Source organism: Myotis daubentonii, chromosome 3 (assembly GCF_963259705.1).
Source record: "Myotis daubentonii chromosome 3, mMyoDau2.1, whole genome shotgun sequence".
Taxonomy (NCBI): domain Eukaryota; kingdom Metazoa; phylum Chordata; class Mammalia; order Chiroptera; family Vespertilionidae; genus Myotis; species Myotis daubentonii.
Window position 1 is genome coordinate 3,827,186 of NC_081842.1, and position 22,574 is coordinate 3,849,759.

The window sequence follows — 22,574 nt, forward strand, 5'->3', positions numbered from 1 at the left end:
TGCAGGAGGCAACCAATCGATGTTTCTCTCTGTCTCTCCCCCTCCCTTCCACTCTCTCTAAAAACCAATGGGAAAATTCCCTCGGGTGAGGATTAACAAAAAAATAATAAATAAAACAAAATAAAATATATTTCTCCAAAGAAGTTCCACATTAGTGTTTCAGATTCTTTTGGGGTGGGTGAGGAGAGGTAGGAGTGGTTCCGCTCCCTTGTTGTCAGAATTAAAATGCAAGAATCAGACCAGAGGCCACTGTAGAGAAACAGGTTCCAACAGGTTCTCTCAAACCCCAAGTGAAACTGGTAGATCCGCTCAGTTTGGTGGGCAGTTAATTCAACAAAAGCTGTCCGGACAAAAGACACGTCTCTGCCGCCCCACAGGAGAGAAAACCCCTGCATGGGCTTTGCAACACTGTTCCTAAGACCAACAGGTGGAAACCAGCTGATCATCCATTAAGAAGGACGTGGCTGAACAGAGACTGCTCTGACTGTGGGCCACTGCCAGCAGCCCAAAGGCGTGAGCCAGCCCAGCCGGCGGGGCTCAGGGGTTGAGCATCTACCCATGACCCAGGAGGTCACAGTTCGATTCCCGGTCAGGGCACATGCCCGGGTTGTGGGCTCGATCCCCAGTGGGGGCTGTGCAGGAGGCAGCCGATCAATGATTATTTCTCATCACTGATGTTTCTATCTCTCTCTCCCTTCCTCTCTGAAATCATTAAATTTATCTTTAAAAAAAAAAAAAAAAAAAAGGAGCAAGCTACATGGCCTGCTGTAACAGGTGAGCCTCCAAGACACATGGCTGAACGACAGACTAGGGCAGTGATGGCGAACCTATGACACGCGTGTCAGAGGTGACACGCGAACTCATTTTTTTGGTTGATTTTTCTTTGTTAAGTGGCATTTAAATATATAAAATAAATATCAAAAATATAAGTCTTTGTTTTACTATGGTTGCAAATATCAAAAAATTTCTATATGTGACACAGCACCAGAGTTAAGTTAGGGTTTTTCAAAATGCTGACACGCCAAGCTCAAAAGGTTCGCCATCACTGGACTAGGGTGAAGGTGGGAGGGAGAGACACGGGATTGCGTGAGCAGTAACATTAGTTGTAATTTTTCATTTTATGACAGAAAGATATTCATGCATTACTTGTATCATTGAGAGCTGCCAACAATCTACAGGATTTTTATGATTTTGAGTACTAATTCCATTATTCCTCAAAATTCTGCACTGAGCTTATATTTTGATTCTAATGTAAATCCGGGGAGTACATCTTTCCACAAAGTAGAAAGAAAACGAAGAGCAAAATAAAAAAAAATAATGGGAAAAAGTATCCAGAGATCACTGTTTCCTGCCACCCACACCCTCGAAAGGGGACAAAACAACCGCCTGGCACAATCAGAGCGTATGTCCTAAGGAATTCTTCGTTTTTAATCCATACTTTTTATTTCAGAGAGGAAGGGAGAGGCAGAGAGAGATAGAAACATCAATGATGAGAGAGACTCATGGATCGGCTGCCTCCTGCACGCCCCACACTAGGGATGGAGCCAGCAACCCAAGCATTTGCTCTGACTGGGAATCGAACCATGACCTCCTGGTTCTAAGGTCAACGCTCAACCACTGAGCCACACCAGCCGGGCTGTCCTGGGGCATTCTTGACAGCGCCTTCCACTTCAGGGTCTGCAGACCTGGGAGCAGCCCATCTCCCCGCCCCCAAGAGTGAAAGCTACAGCCCCGGTTTAATACTTAATTCCACACCAAAGCATGTGTGCTTTTCATTTAAGGGACTTCAGAAGTTGATACTGAACGACTGTCAGGGGCAAGATCGGGCTGCTTTTGTTCTCGGCCCAGCGCTGCCGTTTGGCGCCCGCCTTGGCCGCCACCAGTCTGCACGCAGGCCAGCGGCTCCCCGAGGACCACGCACCTGGAGCCCAAGCCCGCTGCTATCCCAGGTGCACTTCGGGCTCCTCCTCCCGCCGGGCGCAGGGAGGGCACAGAGGGGCTCCTTCCCACCAGCAGGCCTCCAGGCCCAGCAGTCACTCCTGCGGTTGTGAGCGGAGACGAACTCACTGGGCTGTCAGTGCCTCCTCGGAATGATTTTCACCTGTGGGAGCACAGGTCTCCGTCCCATTTCTTCAATATCTTCCCAGCGAATGGTTCATTCATAATTTAAAAAGTAGATTGTCAGTAAGTGGAAAGAAACTGTGCCCCACCTATGTTGTCATTCCATCGGCTGTTGGTAAATTTGCTAAATTTGGAGATAGGAGGGTTTTCATCTCAGTCCTCCTATCAGAGGTCACTGTTAAGGTCACAGTTGAAAGTGTCCCTTAAAGTAAACGCAAAGTCTCACCCTAGCCGGTTCGGCTCTGTGGGTAGAGTGTCGGCCTGCAGACTGAAAGGTCCCGGGTTCGAGTCTGGTCAGGGCACATGACCAGGTTGTGGACTTAATCCCCAGTGTGGGGCCTGCAGGAGGCAGCCGATCCATGATGCTCTCTCATCACTGGTGTTGATATCTCTCTCTCCCTCTCTCTCCCCTCTCTGAAATCAATCAATAAATTTATACACACACACACACACACACACTTATATACATACATACATATATATACATTAAGTAAATGGAAAATCTTAAGAGGGGCAGGGGGTTAGGACAAAGCATGATATTCAGAAAAATATCTTAAGGACTAGTTAAGAAGACGATTATCAATACAATGATGAGCCAGAGATATCAACAACTAAGATCCAGACGCTAAGAGAAGAAGGTACCCTCAGCAGAAGGGCCACCACGGCTGTCTAAGGACCTGGGCAGAAAGACGGGTCGGAACCAGCATCTTAGCAGGAAGCGATTCGGCCCCTACTCCCTCGCCCGCCTCCGGCTGAGCCTCAGAGAGGGTCTTTGGGGCAACTATGGAGAAAACTTACATCAGAATGCACAGCAGCGAAAATGCTTCAAATAACGAGAACGCTGCTAATTATATCTCCTCTTCCTAACAGGGGGCTGGACACGCCCCGCCCGCGCCCCCCCGCGCCCAGCGGGGAGCCTCCCAGGCGCACACGCGTGTAAAGGCCCGGCCGCCGGCTGGACGATACGAGGTGTGAGAAATGAAAACTTTATGTGCAGACAAATTTAGATTCTTAACATATTTTCACAAGGGGCATAAATAAAGAGAAATCAGGCCGCTGGGACTTCGGAACACGAGAATACAGACTGTGGTTTTGTTTTAAATGTTAGTACTCAGATCCCCAGTACCTGAGGAGTGAATAATCCAGCAAGTCACCACAAGTAGCACTTCAGTGTGAACTCCAGGCTTTCCATATACCTCAAGCTTTTCGGCTCAAGGAGGGAAAGGAAACTGCGCTTAAATACGGAAAAGGAAGAAGACAAGAGAGGAAAACGCACGCACGTAGAAAACGCCAGCCGTTTCCTTTCACGGCGCAGCCTCACACTCCACTAAGGGCCAACAACAAAGGACTTCCAATTTCTGTCCATTTAAATTGACTTTAAGTAGACGATTGCCGGGAGCCGGTCCATCCTTGCTGTTTCAAGGGACCTGGCATATATGGCATACGGTTCTTAATATGTTTGCTCACCTTCTTGGCGCTGTGTTTTAAACAAGGTCACCTCTCCGAGAAAGGTTGAATCCCCAGGTAGGGATTTTCCCCTGAAGTTAGGGAGGGAATAAAACCCCTCAACTAAGTGCCAGGCGGGTAATTAATCCCTTTAACTACGAACAATCATGCTTAAACTACATAATCTTTTCTCCCTGGAATGGAGATAAGAAACGCCCTAACCTTTGTAATAGAGATTGATAGGATTGAATCAACTGGTATAAATACAGTTGTAACAAGACAGAAACTCTCAGAACTCAGAACACAGAACTAAGGACACAGGGCTTGGAAGACAGGACCAAGAGAGACAGAGCCTAGGCACAGAACCTACACAGAACGTTCTCTAGAGACAGAAGAACTTCGCTGGCGAGAGCATGCCGGAGGATCCTGGACAGGGACTAGCCTCGGAGCTTGGAGGCAAAGCCTGGCGAGAGAGCATGGCAGGGGATCCTGGACAGAGGCTGGCCTCAGAGCCTGGAGATGGAGCCTAGCGAGAGAACATGGCAAAAGATCCTGGACTGAACCTGACTACAGAAATTGGCAAGAGAACCTGACTAGAACCTGGTGACTGAACCTGTCTGGAGTACCTGGACAGAACCTGGCTGGAGATCCTAAGCAGAACCTCTCTGGAGATCGAGACCAGAACTTGGCTGGAGATCCTGGCTAGGCTGCTGATCAACTGAACGCTGTCTCCGTCCACGCCTTTGGGGACCCCTGGACCTGCTGGGGTTGGACCCCGGCAGACGATCATAGCTATTTTTAAAATCCTTCCACAGTGACTTACTTATAAACATATTGGCACCCTACAGCAAGGGTGAATTTCATAGCCACCACCCAGATTCGACATGAATATTCTATTGCACTTGCTTTAGTGCGCATCTATCAAGCCATCTAGCCACCCACGGATGGCTTTAGGCATTTCAATATAAGGCAGATACCCGACTCCCCAACCCTAACACTGAAGCCGGAATACCATTTAACTAGAGTTCCCTATTTTAGCGTTTATGTGAAATTGGCCTGTGGTGATATCCTAAGATCTGCTGGGTTTTGACACATGTGTTCACCTGTGTTAGCAAAGCCCCTATCAAAATAAATAACTGTCGCTCAGAAGGTTCTTCGTGGTCCTTCCCAGTAGATCCCCCCCCACACCTCCCCCCAGAGACCACCACCCTTCTGGTCTCCTCCCGCCGTAGATTAGATGCGCCTGTTTCACAACTGCAGGCAATGCAGTCATACAGCATGCACTGTGTGTGGAAGGCTTTTCTTCACTGTGTGAAGGCTGTGATACTCCGGCAAGCTGATGCATGTATCAGGGGTCCACTCCTCTCTCCTGCTGAGTGGCGCTCACTGGTATGAATACGCTACAATGTATCCATTCACCTGCTGACGGACACCTGGGCTGTTTCCAGGCTTTGACTATTGCAAATAGAGCGGCTATGAATAATGGGTACAAGTCTTTGTGTAGACACATATTCCCATTTATCCTGGGTAAATAACTCTGAGTAGGGCTGCTGGGTCGGAAGGGAGGTGCATGTTTACTTTTATAAGAAACTGCCACGCCGGTTCTTTCAAAGTGGTTGTGCCATTTTATAGTCCCACCAACAATGTGATGTTTGGGAACTGGGGTTGGTTTCACATCCTCCCCAATATTTGCTGTGGTCAGTCTTTCCACTTTTAGCTAATCTGGTGGGTGTGTAGTAGTAGCTCATCCTGGTTTTCATTTGCATTTTCCTGAAAGACAGAACATGTTAAGAATCTTTTCAGGCCCTGACCGGTTTGGCTCAGTGGATGGAGCGTCGGCCTGCGGACTGAAGGGCCCCAGGTTCGATTCCGGTCAAGGGCATGTACCTTGGTTGCGGGAACATCCCCAGTAGGGAGTGTGCAGGAGGCAGCTGATTGATGTTTCTCTCTCATCAATGTTTCTAACTCTCTATCCCTCTCCCTTCTTCTCTGTAAAAATCAATAAGAATATATTTTTAAAAAAAGAATATTTTCAGGTATTATTTGGCTGCGGGCATTATATTGTAACTAGGGGCCCGGTGCACGAAATTCATGCACTGGGTGTGTGTGTGGGGGGGAGTGTCCCTCAGCCCAGCCTGCCCCCTCTCACATACTGGGAGCCCTCAGGCATTGACCCTCATCACCCTCCAATCGCAGGATCGGCCCCTTGCCCAGGCCTGATGCCTCTGGCTGAGGCGTCCGGCCCGGGCAGTGGGGACCCGCAGCTGCAGCGGCCCCACGATCGTGGGCTTCGCTTTAGGCCCAGGCAAGGGACCCCTAGCTCCTGGGACTGCCAGCTTTGACCGTGCCCAGCTCCCATCGCTGGCTCCACCCCTACTTCCTGCTATCACTGGCCAGGGCGGAAAAGGCGCCTGATTCTCCAATCATGGCTGGGGGGCAGGGCAAAGGCGGCCCCAGGGCCGCCTTTGCCCTGCCCCCCAGCTCTTAGCTCCCCCCTGGGTTTCCAATCACTGTCAGTGGCAGGGGGCTTCTTCCTGCTTTCCCTTTCGCCTCCCTGCATTGTGCCTACATATGCAAATTAACCGCCATCTTGTTGGCAGTTAACTGCCAATCTTAGTTGGCAGTTAATTTGCATATAGCCCTGATTAGCCAATGAAAAGGGTAGCTCGTACGCCAATTACCATTTTTCTCTTTTATTAGTGTTGATGCCGTTCAAGTAGTTTAATTGGGCTGTTTTTCCTTTTATTATTGAGTCATGCAACTTTTTTATATAGCGTAGGTAACAGTGTTTGCCAGATGCATGTTTGCAAGTATTCTCTCCCAGTGCGTGGCTATTCATTTTTTAAATCAGTATCTTTTGATAAGTGGATTATTTTAATTTTTATGAAGTCAATTTTATCAATTGCTTTTCCCCCCCTGATTATTGCTTTCATAACCAGTATGTTCTACCTTGGTGAATATACCATGTGCACTTGAAGCTTTTGCCTACTCCCAAGTCATGAAGACATTCTATTTTCCTTTAAAGCTTCATAATTTTAGCTTAGGTATTTAGGTCTATGACTCATTTCAAGTCAGTTTTTGTGTATGATGTGAAGTAGAGGGTAAGTTTCACTTATTTTCCTACATGGAGCACATACCTAGTTATTCCAGGACCATTTCTTAGGAAGACTTTCCTTTTTCCCTGGAGAACTTTAACACTTGTGTCTAAAAGCAAATGGCCAATTAAGGGCAGGTCAATTTCTGGGGATTGCCCTGATCAGGACCTCCTGCAGTCCCTACCGCCCCTGGCCGGCCAGCCCCAACAGGGACGGGGTGAGATGCCCCAATTGTCCCCGATCGCTGGCTAGGCCGAGGGACCCCACCCGTGCATGAATTCGTGCAGCAGGCCTCTAGTTTTGAAATATTTGTGGTTTTCCTAGATATATTTTTGTTATTGATTTCTAACTGAATTCCATCATGGACAGAAAATGTATTCTGTGTGACCTCAATCGCTTTGTTTATGGAGACTCGTTTTATGGCCCAGCAAATACTCCACTTTGGTGGCCTTGTAAGGAGTATACATTCCGCTGGATGCAGTGTTCTACAAGCAGCAGCTCTTTAAAAGTGACTGGTGTTATTCAGATCCTCCATGAATTTGCTTAGTTGTTCCATCACCTAACAAGAGAGTGGTATGAAAATCTCCAACTATGATTCTGGACTTGTCTATTTCTCTCTTTAATTTTGTCAATTTTTGCTTCATGTATCTTGAAACCCTGTTACTAGGTAAATGACAGCTCCCTCATTCTTAAAATGGGAACTATGGTAGTACCTATCTCATGGGGTTTTGGTAAAGACTGAGTGGGGGGAATACACACAATACACTGTACCTGCCACACGGTAGATGCCTAATTAATGTTAAGTGTTATTATTACGGTATGACATCTCTCTGGACAAAAGATGACATAATCTGAGGTAATAGTGATGAAATAGTAGGAAATATTGTAAATAACAACATATATTAGCCTCATCCTGTTCAACTTCTATCACTGTCTGCTTTTGTTTCATAATCTTTCAGTTATCTTAGGGAAAAGAAATATTGTAATGGGGTCACTAAAGAATTATCCAGAACTGTTAGCTCAAAAAGAAATATGCTTATCATTTATAATAGGTATTGGATACTGGAAATGATAAGAATGTGTTCATAGTAAATTGCTTAAATAAATTATGGCCCAAACTATATGCTTACTAGTATTTCACATGTAATATAACCATAATTTACATATGTTGTATAGGAGGAAAAAAAGACTAAAGGAAATATACCGAAAGATAATATGATCTTTTACGGATGGTGGGGTTACACATGATTTTCATTTCCTTAGTATTCGTTGCCATATTTCCAAGTTTTCTGTAATGAACAAGAATCGTCCTATAATTGAATATTTTGAGAAAAATAAAGTTAAGTAGTTTTATGTACCCTGGCTGGCTTTCTATCAAGGTTTTTGGTCCTTCAGACTTAAAGTTTTGATCTCCAACATGGAGCTGTAAAGAAATGTTTATTCCTGGAGATGCTTAGAGAAAAGACAATATGGGGATAAAGAAGGCCATAATAATTATCTTCAAACATTTTAATGAATTAACTAATCTTAACTAATCACTATCTTAACTAGCTAACAAATGTCTTAACTATCATTTGGGAAAAGTTACATTTTCTCTCTTTGGGTCCAGGCCGGATGCCTTTGTGGGATGGGCTGCGGGCCGTCACGGGGGAGGGCCGTCACAAGACAATGAGCGGCCTCGGGTTATGCGTGCTCAGCACATATCTGTCAGCTGTATCAGTGAGGATTAAGAAAATCACATTTCATTTTGTTAAGTTTAGAAAGGAGAAGATGCCACAGGATATTTTCAGAAGTAGGAAGGATCCTGAGAGATTACAAATAAAAACGCCAAGAAGCCCTGGCCGGTGCGGCTCAGCTGCTTGGAGAGCCAGCCCCTGCACCAAAGGTGGGGGGTCGGTTCCCGTCAGGGCACGTATGGGGACGGAGGTGGGTGGGGGAGTTGCGGGTTCGATCACTAGTCGGGGAACCTGCAGGAGGCAAGTGATCGATGTTTCTCACAGCCATGTCTCTCTCTTTCCCCCCTTCCCTCCCTCCCTCCCTCCCTCCCTCCCTCCATCTATCCCCCTTCCTCTTCTAAAATTAATTTTTATAAAGCCTATTCTCAGGTGAGGGGGGAAACCTCCAAGGAAGCAGGGAGAAAGCCACACCTCGCATACAGCCTCCACCTCAGTCTGCGGCCCATGCCCCTCCAGGCACCTCCTGCACGCTGTTAGTGGGCCAAGCTGGCTTCAATGAACCCTCAGACCTAGGATGCCGGCCAAGACCTCGGACAGGGCAACTGCGTGCCTGCCCACGCCCCTCCGCCCACTGCACCCTCCAGGACGCGCCTGAGGCTCTGTGGGCTGCGGGGCCCGCTCCACCACAGCCGAGTCTCGACTCCACGGTGTCCCCCACCGTGGGCCCTGGGTTCTGGAAGCCCTTCTACGCAGACACCATGCAGCTCGAACGGAGACACCTGCATCAGCACCTGGGCGACCACCCCGGCGGCAGCCGCCCGGGAACCCACCGTCCCGCTGGGCCACCCCGTCCTCGCTGCTGCTAGTCGGAGACGGCACAGAACTCTGAACGGTGCGGCGTTTCAGGAATAATGCGCACAGAGCTTACAAGTAACAAGCAAGAAACACAGTGTGTTCCGTTTGATTGCACAGGAAACAGGAAGAACTTACAACAGATCCACGCAGTCCTCCTTCCCCAAACCCTCCGAGCGGTCCGGCCACGCGGGCAGCCAAGACCTACCCGCCCCGGCCGGCGGGCCTGTGGGTTCCAGCTGGAAGCAGCTTGGACGCTTCTCGGCCAGCGGTCTGGACCCTTGTGTCCGGAGGGATCTGGGCTCTGAGAAGGCCCCACCCCCACCCTCAGCCCCATCTGTACAGTGTGGAACGTCATTTGAAATGGCTTCTTGCTTTAGAAATGGGTATTTAAGCCATGGACCTAGACAGGGGTGGGCAAACTTTTTGACTCGAGGGCCACAATGGGTTCTTAAACTGGACTCAGAAGAAGGAGCTGCGGCCGTGTTTCCCGACGTTGCCATGTGAACACTGCTGCTGGTGAAGGAGCGGAGGGGAGAGCAAGAGAACCCCCGCTCTTTCGGCTCCGCGGGCCGGATAGAACAGTGAACGGGCCGGATCCGGCCCGCGGGCCGTAGTTGGCCCACGGCTGAGTCCCAGTACAACCTTCTTGTTTTATAGCTGAGGAAACAGCCCCAGAGAGGTCGGGGGGTTCACCCAACATCACACAGCTGGTGGGTCAGGAGACATAAAGGTCCAGCCCGAGTCGCCGGGGCCGTTGACCCGGCCGCCCCACCGCGCAGTTCCGCCTTCAGCTGAATTCTGTGCCCGCAGAGGACACAGCCTCAACCTGCGGCAACGACAGGAGCGTCCAGACGGAGAGGTGGGTGCAGGCCCCCCGCAATTCCTTCCCCCCGCGCCTCCGCGCCCCTTCCCACCTCCCAGGAAAATGCTTGGCTGCCAGGCAATGACTTCATCGTTTTCCTTCTCGCTGATTTGAATACTCTTGTGGGAGAGCCAGACGGAGAGAGAGAATGATGAATGACTCCTTGTGCAATGCAGAAAAAATGTGGCGTTTGGGATCTCAACGGGACGGAATCCCCCTCATGCAGAAAGAGAGCACGCTGCTCGCCACCGCGCAGAGCAGGCCCGGTATCTCCGCTCCCAGCACCGGGCCAACTGGGAGGCGCGTCAACGATGTTAAAGGGGCAGATGAAAGCAAATCAACCCTCACCTCCAAAGCAGGTAAGTGTTTTATTGGAAAGGAAAACACAAGTTTTTCTAAGTGAGTCACAAAGCAGAGTCCGGGGGGAAGTGGAAAAGGGGGAGGGGGATGCTGAGTGGGGCGAAGGAAAAACATCTGCTCGGTCATCCAACACAGTTACAGATTTTTACCAAAACACTTTGTTTTTCTAACCCAGAACTCAGCCTCTCTCTCCTCACCGCATATATATGTACAGGTGAGCGATCATACTGGAATTATCGTGATCACTAAATTCTAAGAATATTTAACATTTCCACTTAGAAACTAATGTTCATTCATAAACCAAGTGGGGGTTTTTCCTGCATTTACAGAAGTTGGTTTTTTTTAATTGAAATATATTGGATATATAACATTGCGTAAAATTAAGGTGTAGATGTTAATTTGATACACTTATATGTTGATTGCCACTGTAGCAATAACTAGTTCGTCTACCATGTTACACAATTATCGTTTCTTTTTAGTGGAATAATTAAGTTCTAGTCTTTTATTTAGCAAGTTTGATGGCTACAATACAATATTGTTGTCCCTATTCACCGTACGGGTCATTAGATCTCGAGTTATTTATGGGCAGATCTCGTTTTATTGTGCTTCGCAGATTCGGCATTTTCATTAACATCAAGGCCAGACCCTCCACTGGCAAAAAAGTCATGACTTGCTGAGGGATCAGATGATGGTTAGCAGTTTTTAGCAATAAAGTGCGTTTAAATTAAAGGGTGCCCATTGTTTTACAAGACATAATGCTATTGCACACTTAATGCACTGCAGGACAGTGCAAACATGACTTTCTATGCAATGAGAAACCAAGCAATCTGACCCCGTATTGCAATACCCCTTGACTGTGATGGTCCGGAACGGAACACAGTGTCCGAGGCCGTCTGAGGCCACACACAGCTAATATCCAACAGTGCTTGTCTTTCTCGGCCTGGCTTTTCTCACTCAGCATAGCGTCCTCGAGGTCTGGCGGTGTTGTTGCATGGCCAAGTCTGAGAAACCCCGTTTTCCCACCATCCATTTCTCACAGCATTGGAATCTCGGACACTCTCCCCATCCGCATGTCTGTGGTTTCCATGCCCGTGGCTCTGAGCAGCCGCCACTGGGGAAAGCACTGCCTGGCTGAGTTGGGAGGCAAAGAGGAGACGAACCCAGCACCTACCGACCACCTGCTCCATGACACTACCCCTTTGACCCTCGTGACGTGAGGGGCCGTCCTGTGAGTGGGCATCCCTGCCTGCCCACTGAGATGAGACGCCGGGGCTCGGCCCGGGCCAGCAGCGGACGATGCGCGAGGCCGGTGCTGCGGTCGGGACCCGCGCTGCCTGGCGCGTCAGCCAGGGTCCTCTCAGCCTCCCTCTGCTACTCTGGGGTCGTTGAAGGGGTCCTTGAAATGGCGCTGTGGCTCAGAGGGAACTCCTGCGCCCTCTCTAACGCGGCTGAGACCTTCCCAGCCAGCAGAGGACGGCTCCCTTCTACGCTGCGGCTGGCACGCTGGCTTTCTCTCTAAGGTACACTGAGCCTGGGAGTAAAACCTCACCAAGAACTCCCTGCCCCATCTTCACTGACTGACGTTTCTACGTGCATTGCTTTATTCCCTCTGTGGTCTTTTATATTTGCTTTCGTAACAACAGAGGCATCGACAAAATGAATGTCAAATATGTGTATACAATCAAGCAATTCCCCAGAATAATAAGTATCTGAGGTCTTAAAAGAAGCGCAAGAGAATAACGCGGTACCGGACCCTGCATTGCCCTGACTGGCACGGAAGGGTCAGGGGTCTCCAAGGAAACGGGGGTCGGGGGGGTGGGGGATGATGGGAGGAGGGGGGATGAGCGTGGGTGATGCGGGGGGGAGGGGGGCTGATGCGCGCGGGTGATGCGCGCGGGTGATGCGGGGGGGGGGGGTGATGCGCGCGGGTGATGCGGGGGTGATGCGGGGGGAGTGATGCGCGTGAGTGATGCGGGGGGGGGGGTGATGCGTGTGGGTTATGCGGGGGGTGATGTGCGCGGGTGATGCGCGTGGGTGATGGGGGGGTGATGCGCGCGGGTGATGGGTGGGTGATGCGGGGGGGAGTGATGCGCGAGTGATGCGGGGGGGGGTGATGCGTGTGGGTTATGCGGGGGGTGATGCGCGCGGGTGATGGGTGGGTGATGCGGCGGGAGTGATGCGCGTGAGTGATGCGGGGGGGGGTGATGCGTGTGGGTTGTGATGCGTGTGGGTTATGCGGGGGGTGATGTGCGCGGGTGATGCGCGCGGGTGATGGGGGGGTGATGCGGGGGGGAGTGATGCGCGGGGGGGGGGGGTGATGCGTGTGGGTTATGCGGGGGGTGATGTGCGCGGGTGATGCGCGTGAGTGATGGGTGGGTGATGCGGGGGGGAGTGATGCGCGTGAGTGATGCGCGTGAGTGATGCGGGGGGGGTGATGCGTGTGGGTTATGCTGGGGGTGACGTGCGCGGGTGATGCGCGTGGGTGATGGGGGGGTGATGCGCGCGGGTGATGGGGGGGTGATGGGGGGGGGTGATGCGCGTGGGTGATGAGCGAGGCGCAGCCCAGGACTGCCGGGACTGTCCACGCCGCTGAACGCTGGCCCTCTCCACTGACTGCTGTCAGCCAGGAACACGATAAGGTGCTCAGGTTTATAAAGAGAAAGTCTGATCTGAGAGAGAACTGGCTCCACGTATTTTAAGGGAAACACAAACACGGACCATCGGCTAGGTTTTCTCATCTTCCAAGGAAACCTGTACTAAAATAACACCTTTTTTTTTGGCAAAACAGTAACCAGTGCTGAGCCTTCCTGCTTCTGGTATGTCAAGAAAGAGCTGTCAAAGTCTTCAACAGACACTCCCCAGCCAAACAGCCAAGGCCGACCGAGTCCTGGCTCTCAGCGCTGCCAGAGGGGTGCAGGGTGGAGACCGGGGGACAGACAGAATCACAGCAGCACTTCATAGCCCCGGGGAGCCAGCTCGGGGCGCCTCGCCCTGCCCAGCCTGGGGTGGGGGGTGAGGCCTCAGCCGGGATTCCCCGCTGGGCGAGCTGAGCTGAGGGGACAGGAGCGGAGGAGCGGCACTTACAGAGGGCACAGAGAAGAAAAAGCGGACACCGTTTCCAGCTGCATCACACAGACAGGGAGAAGGGGGCTACTGGTCTGCCCAAAGCTGCCCATGCAGTAGAAGGTGCCACCCGGGCAGCCATACTGCGGCCGGGCCTCAGCCCTGTCACACCCAGTCAGGGCCCAGTGCCGAGCTGCGTGAAAGAGAAACAGCTCTCGGCAAATACCTCCACCGATGGATGCCCGGCCACGTGTCTCCTGGTTTCTGTCTGTTTATTTTTCCTAAAAGTCTGTACACGCTCAGAGGGTGAAGGCCCCCACCTCTGAGGACAGGCGGGAGCCATGCTGGGGTTTGGATTCGGTCCGAGGAAGGCCCATGCTTCAGGCACAGCCGTCCCTGCCATGGCCACGTGCCCCCCGCAGGGGTACCCGTCACTCACAGGGCATCGGCCGCAGATGCCTGCACTCCACTCTTCCGTCGGCCGACGCTGAGAGAGACCCAGAAGGCCCAGTTCTCCTGAGAATGCCGTCTACACAGACACTGTCACCCCAGAACGGCACACGGCACGATAAGTCAGTGACAAGCCCCGGCCGGTGTGGCTCAGTGGTTGAGCATCAACCTATGAAGCTGGAGGTCATGGTTCGACACCCGGTCAGGGCACATGCCTGCGTCGCAGGCTCCATCCCCAGTGGGGGGAGTGCAGGAGGCAGCTGATCAATGATTCTCTCTCATCATTGATGTTTCTACCTCTCTCCCTCTGCCTTCCTCTCTGAAATCAATAAGAATGTGTATATTTTTTAAAATCAGTGACAAAATGTAAAAATAGACGTCCTAGAGCACGAACAATGTAGAGGCTCTCTGCAAAGCAAGAGGCCACTTTCTAACTCAGCCCCAGGCGTATGGGTGAGAAGGTTAATCGAGCATTGAGTGGGGAACCCAAAAAAGGCATCTGATGGGGACCATGCCTGAACAGCCCTTTAGTCATGACCACCAGAGTCAAAGGCTGGAGTTAGACCCTAAGCCTTCATTTAGAAATAAACATTAAAATGGAGCTTTCTTTAAAACTCTCTGATAATTTGCACTTTAAAAGTACCAAATTGGCCCATAAAAAAAGCTCACGCTAATTATTCCAAAGCAATCGACTTCTTTAAGGTCCTTTATTTCATAGTTACGCTAACATCCCATTAATTTGGGACACTTACCCATGTATTTACTCTTTGCTCATTACCTACGTGCACATTAAGAGAACACCCATCACACAATACAGGCATTAATATGTAAAACATCAACAAAAGCCATCTGGAAAGCTAATGAATAATCAAGGGATTTCAAATTAAGCTACAGAATTTTCCCTTAGAATCTTTAGGACAACACTGTCAAGTTCAATCTATTCACTTGGCCTCCAGAATCAATTTTTCAAACTTTATGACAGGTCTAATCGCTTCCACCTGTGTCTCCAGCTTGACTCTTGACTGGCATGCTACCAGCCAGGGTGAAAATGCAGACAAAGATCCCTATTAGGACCCGGCTGTTTCTCTACTGTGAGGTCACTCAGCCATTAAATTAGTTCCAGCCCAATCTCTGTCCCCTCGGCCTCGCCTTCGGGAGGAGGGTGCCGAGTAGCGAGCAAGGGGAGCAGCGTCAGGAGAGAAGAAAGGGGTACAGGGCCGCTGGGACTGAGCCGACACCCAGGCAGAGGGAGAAAAGCTGGGATTGGCCCCAAATTCTGAGCCCCAAATTCCGAGACCAAAATACTATCTTTCTTAAATGATGGTGGCTATTCTCCTCCATGCACTCTCCCCAAAAGTGTTTTTCTTTAATATGTTTTTATTGATTTCAGAGAGGAAGGGAGAGGGAGAGAGAGAGAGAAACATCAATGATGAGAGAGAATTATTGCCTGGCTGACTCCTGCACGCCCCCCACTGGGAATTGAGCCCACAACCTGGGCATGTGCCCGGAAAGGGAATCGAATGGTGGCCTCCTGGTTCATGGTCGGGGCTCAAATGCTGAGCCTTGCTGGCCGGGCTCCCCCAAAATGTGTTTTATCACTATTGTATGGGGTTGCTTTTCCTTGTCTGCGCCTTTGGTGGTAGAAGTCAACTGAATTTCATACAAGGTTTCCCCAACTACCGTGAGGCTGATCAGAAAACCACTGCAGCCTTCTCACGACGCTGGAGGTTCTCAGAGTCAGAGAGGCTGGCTGCCTGGCAGGTGCTGGCCTGGGAGTGTCGCCTGGTTGCAGAGTAGAGTTGAAGGGGCCTAGGAGCAACCGGAGCCCCGATCCTGCAGCTGACGGGGGAGCACCCGGAGCCCCGATCCCACAGCTGAGGGGGGAGCACCCGGAGCCCCGATCCCACAGCTGAGGGGGGAGCACCCGGAGCCCCGACCCCGCCACTGAGGGGGGAGCACCCAGAGCCCCAATCCTGCAGCTGAGGGGTGAGCACCTGGAGCCCCGACCCCGCCACTGAGGGGGGAGCACCCAGAGCCCCGATCCTGCAGCTGAGAGGGGAGCACCCGGAGCCCTGATCCCCGCCACTGAGGGGGGAGCACCCAGAGCCCCGATCCCACAGCTGAGGGGGGAGCACCCAGAGCCCCGATCCTGCAGCTGAGAGGGGAGCACCCGGAGCCCTGATCCCCGCCACTGAGGGGGGAGCACCCAGAGCCCCGATCCCACAGCTGAGGGGGGAGCACCCAGAGCCCCAATCCTGCAGCTGAGGGGGGAGCACCCGGAGCCCCGATCCCTCACTGAAGGGGGAGCACCCGGAGCCCCAATCCCTCACTGAGGGGGGAGCACCCGGAGCCCCGATCCCGAAGCTGAGGAAAGCGAAGCTCAGGGCGCGGCTGCGGCGGTTACAGAGCTGGCGGGTGCCCAGCCTTCAGGTCCAGCATTTTCCCGGCCAGAGGGAGCTTCAGGGCGTCAGGAATGATGCTGACACAGGAGCAGCTGCTCAAAAAACCTCACTGGCCAGTCAAGCTCTCTCCCTGCATCGTGCTACCTTTGGGCCCACCGCCCGCGGCCCCAGCTCCCCGTGCAGCCCACACGGTGCACGGAACCACGTGGACTGAATGCACACCTGTCTCCCGATGAAATGCACGGGAGGCGGGGAGGGCACCTTCTCCCCCATTCTCCCTCCGGCGCCTGGCACAACGCCTGGCACACAGGACGGACTCCATCCACGCTTGCTCACTGAGTGATGAAGGCAGACGTAAGCCTGAAAAGTCAAAGGGCTTACACAATGTGGAGGAAACAAATGCATTTAATAAGGAAATAGAAATTGTTCTTTACAAATAAAACCAGCACACCTGTGGCCAGTGGATGGTGGACGCACAGAATCAAAGGGAATCACTACAATTCTGGGGCCGCCTGGCTCCCCACGCTCGGCCGCACTCACGGAGCGTTCAGTGTCTGGCAGAGGCTCAGAAAAGAGACAACAATAAAGAATAAATAAATAAACATAAAATAAAAATGACACAGCAAGTCAAATACATGACACGATCCCAAAGGACCACAGAGACTCGGTGACCCCCAAGCTCCTGAGCTCCGTGGTCCAGCCGCCGCCCTCCTCACGGCAGAGGGCCAGCCACGCTCATCAGGCGGCTACACAGGCACGCGGGCTCCTGGCCACGCCGCACAGCGAGCACGGGGGTGTCCTCCGGCCGTGACGATGGACCGGCGGGGGCCCATCCACACCCCGGGCCGGCGCCCGCCCCGCCCACAGCCCCCGTGCGGAGGGCTTTCTGGGTCCGCAGCTGGAGGGCGTGACTGGGAACACGCACAATTCACTGGTCCAGACCCAGGACTGAACCCCGGCCCTCGGGACCCGTCCAACCGCTGAGCAAACCGGTCTCAGGGACACCTACCAGGAAACAGCAGCGGAAGGAGAAGAAAGGGCCTAACATCGTCCAGAACCAGCGTCACACCCAAGAGGTGCTGCCTTGACGACAGAGCGGACGGAGCAGTTCTCGGCCAGAAAGGCGCGGCGGAGAAAGTGACCGCGGGAGGACGCGGGTGGGGGGACCGCCTCGAACCCGACTAGGGAGCGGGGCTCGGCCGGGTCAGACTCCCGGGGAACATCACTCTCACGGTTTTTACTTTTTATTTTTATTGGGGGGATGGGGCACAGGCCCTCCAATTGCCTTGATTTCATTATCAGCTAGAAACTCCCCTATTCCCTGTGCTACTGACTCCCCCAGCCCTCCCTCCCTCTGCGGAGACACTGGCTCAGCCTTAACCTTCCCGGGCAGGCGGGGCAGGGGTGGAGGTGGTCAGTCACGGCTCAGGACCCGCCTGCGCTCACACCCAGACATCAAATGCCAGCGCCCAGGATCTCCCTCGCCACGGCGGCTTAGCTGGGTTTGCAGTCCCTGAGGAAATAGGACGTCCTCCAAACTATTTGTCCAAAGAGAAATGTCCAAACCCTCCCAGATTACAGCAACGTAAGAAAACCCCTCTAACGACATTGACTAAGCAGCAAAACAAAACCAGTGTCCCCACTCAAATAGGGACCCCCCCTATGAGTTCAAGTCTCGCGGGTGCTGGGGGCCGAGCGCATCCGTGTCAGCGGACAGACCGCGGCCTGAGAGAGGCCTGCCGTCCCCAGAGAGCCTGGGGCTGAGCAGCGGCCTTACTGACCAGGCGTGAGGACTGCCTTCGGCTGCTGGATGGGAGGAGGGTGTGGATGGGAGGAGGGTGCGGGTGCTGGATGGGAGGAGGGTGTGGATGGGAGGAGGGTGCGGGTGCTGGATGGGAGGAGGGTGCGTGCAGGTGCTGGATGAGAGGAGGGTGCGGGTGCTGGGTGGGAGGAGGGTGTGGATGGGAGGAAGGTGCGGGTGCTGGGTGGGAGGAGGGTGCGGGTGCTGGGTGGGAGGAGGGTGCGGGTGCTGGACGAAGGGGAAGGAAGATGCGGCAAGAGTATCTGGGCCTGCAGCAGAACTCTGCTCCCCAGGATGCACTCAAGGGCAAAGACAGGTCCTTAGAGACAAGGCTTAGGTCATCCACACCCCTGTTACCATGGACACCACGTCTAGGACAGAGGCAAAGAGGGCTGACAGGAGAAACAGATGCATCTGAAACCGGCTGGAGGACAGCTCTGCGGTGCCCTGGACGCCAGCGAGGTGAGCAAGTGGGTCCCAGAGCAACGGAAGTGAATATCCCGGGAGCCAAATGACCAAACTATGAAGCTGCCCCACTTCAGGCACATCATGAGGAGGCAGGGTTCTTTGGAAAAAATAATAATGCTGAGAAACTATAAGGCAGCAGGAAAAGAGGGAAGCCAAACCTGAGAGGGACTGACTCCATAGAAGACGCCACTGGCATGAGTGTAGGACCTGAGCCTGGCTGCTGTGGAAGGGGGCTTGGGGGTACGGCGCTCACTCACAGGGTCGCCAGGAGGGGGCGCCAACTCAACGGCACACAGCACACACGCTCCCTCCTTTCTTAGAAAGGAAATTCTCAATATTTAGCCGGTATAGGTCCCAAGGGGTGGGGGTAGAAATAGGAAAACAGGATTTTAGAGACCTTATAATAAAGATCTATATCTGCCAGGCCGGTGTGGCTCAGTGGTTGGGCTTCAGCCCAAGAACCAGGAGGTCATGGTTCCATTCCTGGGCAGGGCACATGCCCAGGTCGTGGGCTCGGTCCCTGTGCGGGGCATGTAGGAGGCAGCCGATCCATGATTCTCTCTTATCATTGATGTTTCTATCTCTCTTTCCCTCTCCCTCCCCCTATGAAATCAATATATATATATATATATATATATATATATATATATATATATATATATTTTTTTTTTTTTTTAAAGATCTACATCTAATTTAAATTTCGCTTCTAGTCCAGTCCATAGGAAAGAGCCACTCAGCTGCCGCAGGAGCCGTGTACATAGAGAGAAACAAGCGTGGACAGAACCCGGTCCAGCCTGGAAACCCTTCCCGCCCAGCGAGCTGACCCACGACGTGATGCCGTGTAATCATCGTAAACATGCGGAGACAGCAACGCTCCCACACACGTTGATGACAGCGTTTGACTCGGTTCCAGCGATGACCCCAGGCACTGAAAGATGATGTAGGAAATTAGTGGACACATGTGAAGCACATAAAAGCCGTGTCTGGGAGATAAAAGCTTTCACTGCATGTTGGCTATTATTACTGCTATTATGACCACAATGCACTGTGTTTCCATAAGGGTGGCTTATGTAGGATCAAATATAACACTAGCTGTAGAAACTGTTTTGGTCTTATGCTTAGGAAGTAATAAGCCAAGACTGTTGAACCTCAGAGGGAAGGTAGGGCAGGGAGGGTGGGTGGGAAGAGCTCAACCAATGAACTTGTGTGCATATATGCACGACCCACGGACACAGCAATGAGGTGGTGAGCGGGCTGGAAGAGGTTAATGGGAGTATCTATGGCATACTTTCAACAAAAAAGATTTTTTTAAAAAAGTAATAAGTTTCGCTTGTGGATCTTGTAGTTCTTTTGTGGACAACTCTGGCACTTAGGTGACCTCTTCAAGTTCCTCCCCTTGAAAAAGGCGACGGCCCCCGGGGACTTCTCCCCAGGCTCTCGGCCTCGGGCTACAGGGAGCCACCACCTCCAAGGGTAAGTCTTGGTGAGCGGCAACTACCTCTCAAGGTCTGCTCTGAGCCCAGCAGAGGGTCAGCCATCAGCCATCAAAGCCAGACCAGGCAGGAGGAGAAACAGAAAAGATTTGTAAATGCCCCGGGAAGAGTTAAAATATTTTTCTTTCATAAAAACAGAAAGTCTTAATCCTACAGAAGTTTCCGGCTCCACTGTCATCGAGCTCAGCTCTACACGTTTACAGAGCCACGCTGCGTAGACAGGATTCTCATTTTTTTATTAAAAGTTCAATATCAAAAAGAGCTTACCCATATCCAGGGTCCCTAAGCAGTGTGTCTGCATGGCATTATTTTCCATCCTAAACACAGGCTCCCCTGGGTGTAAGGAACCCCGAGCGCCCGATCGATCGATCGCACGGAGCCTGGGTCCGCACACCCCAGCAGGGCCCACAGGCATCCTGGTGACCACTGCCCGCCGCACGAGCACACAGACCATTATTCCAATGTTTCGAGATCGTCCAACATAAAGTAATCTTCCCTTATGTCCCCGGAAATACCGAAAAAGCTCTGGAAGTGCCAATGTTTTTCCATCCACGTTCTACTTTCCCAAATCTTGTGTTAAATGACAGGTCTTGGATTTTTGGGGGGGTTTTCAGAAGATGTAATTATAATGGGTCACCCTCTCAATATAACAGACTGTTCATTTGAGTAACAAAAGATTATCACAGGTTTGTACAGCAAGTAGGACTGTTCCACCTAAAACAGGGGTTCTCAACCTGTGGGTCGCGACCTCTTTGGGGGTCAAATGACCCTTTCACAGGGGTCGCCTAAGACCATCAGAAAACACATATATAATTACATATTGTTTTGTGATTCATCACTATGCTTTAATTATGTTCAATTTGTAACAATGAAAATACACCCTGCATATCAGATATTTACATTACGATTCATAACAGTAGCAAAATTACAGTGATGAAGTAGCAACGAAAATAATTTTATGGTTGGGGGTCACCACAACATGAGAAACTATATTAAAGGGTCGCGGCATTAGGAAGGTTGAGAACCACTGCCCTAAAAGAACAGGCATCTTCTCTATTTGGGAGGGTGGGGGGGATGGCGGGAGGGGAGAGATGGGAACACGGTGGAGAAAGTACCTATGACAACACAAACAGCTCAGTGAACAAGAACTGTAGTTACCACGGCTCATATCCCCTTCCTACTGCTCCCCCTACTCTGTCAATTCCCCACACCAGCGATGTTCACCCGGGGTGCTGCAGGAACTCTTAAACATGCCACACCTGACTATTTAGTTGGGGGCACAGACCACTTTTCCTTTAGGTCCGTGGTCGGCAAACTGCAGCTCTCGAGCCACATGCGGCTCTTTGGCCCCTTGAGTGTGGCTCTTCCTAAGCCTTAGGAGTGCCCTAATTAAGTTAATAACAATGTACCTACCTATAAGTTTAAGTTTAAAAAATTCGGCTCTCAAAAGAAATTTCAATCGTTGTACTGTTGATATTTGGCTCTGTTGACTGATGAGTTTGCCGACCACTGCCTTAGGTTGTCAAATAAAAAATGACAACAGCCAACACAACAATAGGCGTCCGATGTGAATGAATAAAAATCATACCTATTGTTCTGTGTCAAATCAGCGAAAACCACATTGTGTGCCGCAGATTTTAGTAACTAGCTTGTGTGCGCCGTGAGGGGAAAAAGGTTGAAAATCGCTGCCTTACGAATGCTTTGCCTGCAGCCTCTATACTCAGCAAAGCTGCCATTTCCATGACTTTGAGAATGAGGGTCAAGAAATCCTAACGTCACCGTTTGATATCAACATGCTATCAAATTCCAGAAGTTATTAAGAAGAGACGCCAAATATTCCCATATGTTCCATACACTGAATTATGCAGCTAACCATGCAATCTAACAGGGGGAAGTGTCTGAAACTGGGGATCTGAGGTTTTTTTTGGGGGGGGGATCTTACATTCCTTACATTTTAGTCCCATGTTGAGGGAAGATGCTTTTCTTAGTCATTCCCTCCATAACCCTACTTGTTAAACTATCTCAAAATAAGAGCATTAATTAATACTGACTAATTTGGAAGTTTAAACAAGTCCTTTCATCTGTTTTCCATTTTTTAACCTTTAATCAATGTCCAGGAAACAGAAGGAACTGAAAGGAAAATTTTTAATAAATGTCGAACATCCACGTGGGATTACAGAGTGCTCCAAAAATGTCTTGGGCAGGAACGCAGCGAAGTACAAAGCTCCGATCTGTTTCAACTGAACACAGCTTACACGTCGTGCAAACCTGCTCTGCTGACAACCCCGCAAAGGATGTCAACTAAATGTTTAACGCCGGTGCCAGCAACGCGAAAGCGAAACGATAACTTGAACAGCAATGCCACCTGTTAAACGTGTCTTTTCCTAACGTGCTTTTCCCCGAGAACATTCTGAAAGGCCTGATTTAAAAAAGGGTCACGGGCACAGAAACCACCCATGCTTTAGAATGCAAACCTGTGATC

General features: G+C 51.2%; 1 protein-coding gene across 4 annotated transcripts in view; it reads right to left on the reverse strand.

The window, feature by feature from the left end:
* The window catches only part of HLCS (holocarboxylase synthetase), a 161,114-nt gene that overhangs the window by 91,671 nt on the left and 46,869 nt on the right, over nucleotides 1-22,574 (reverse strand). The gene's annotated exons all lie outside the window — the stretch shown is intronic.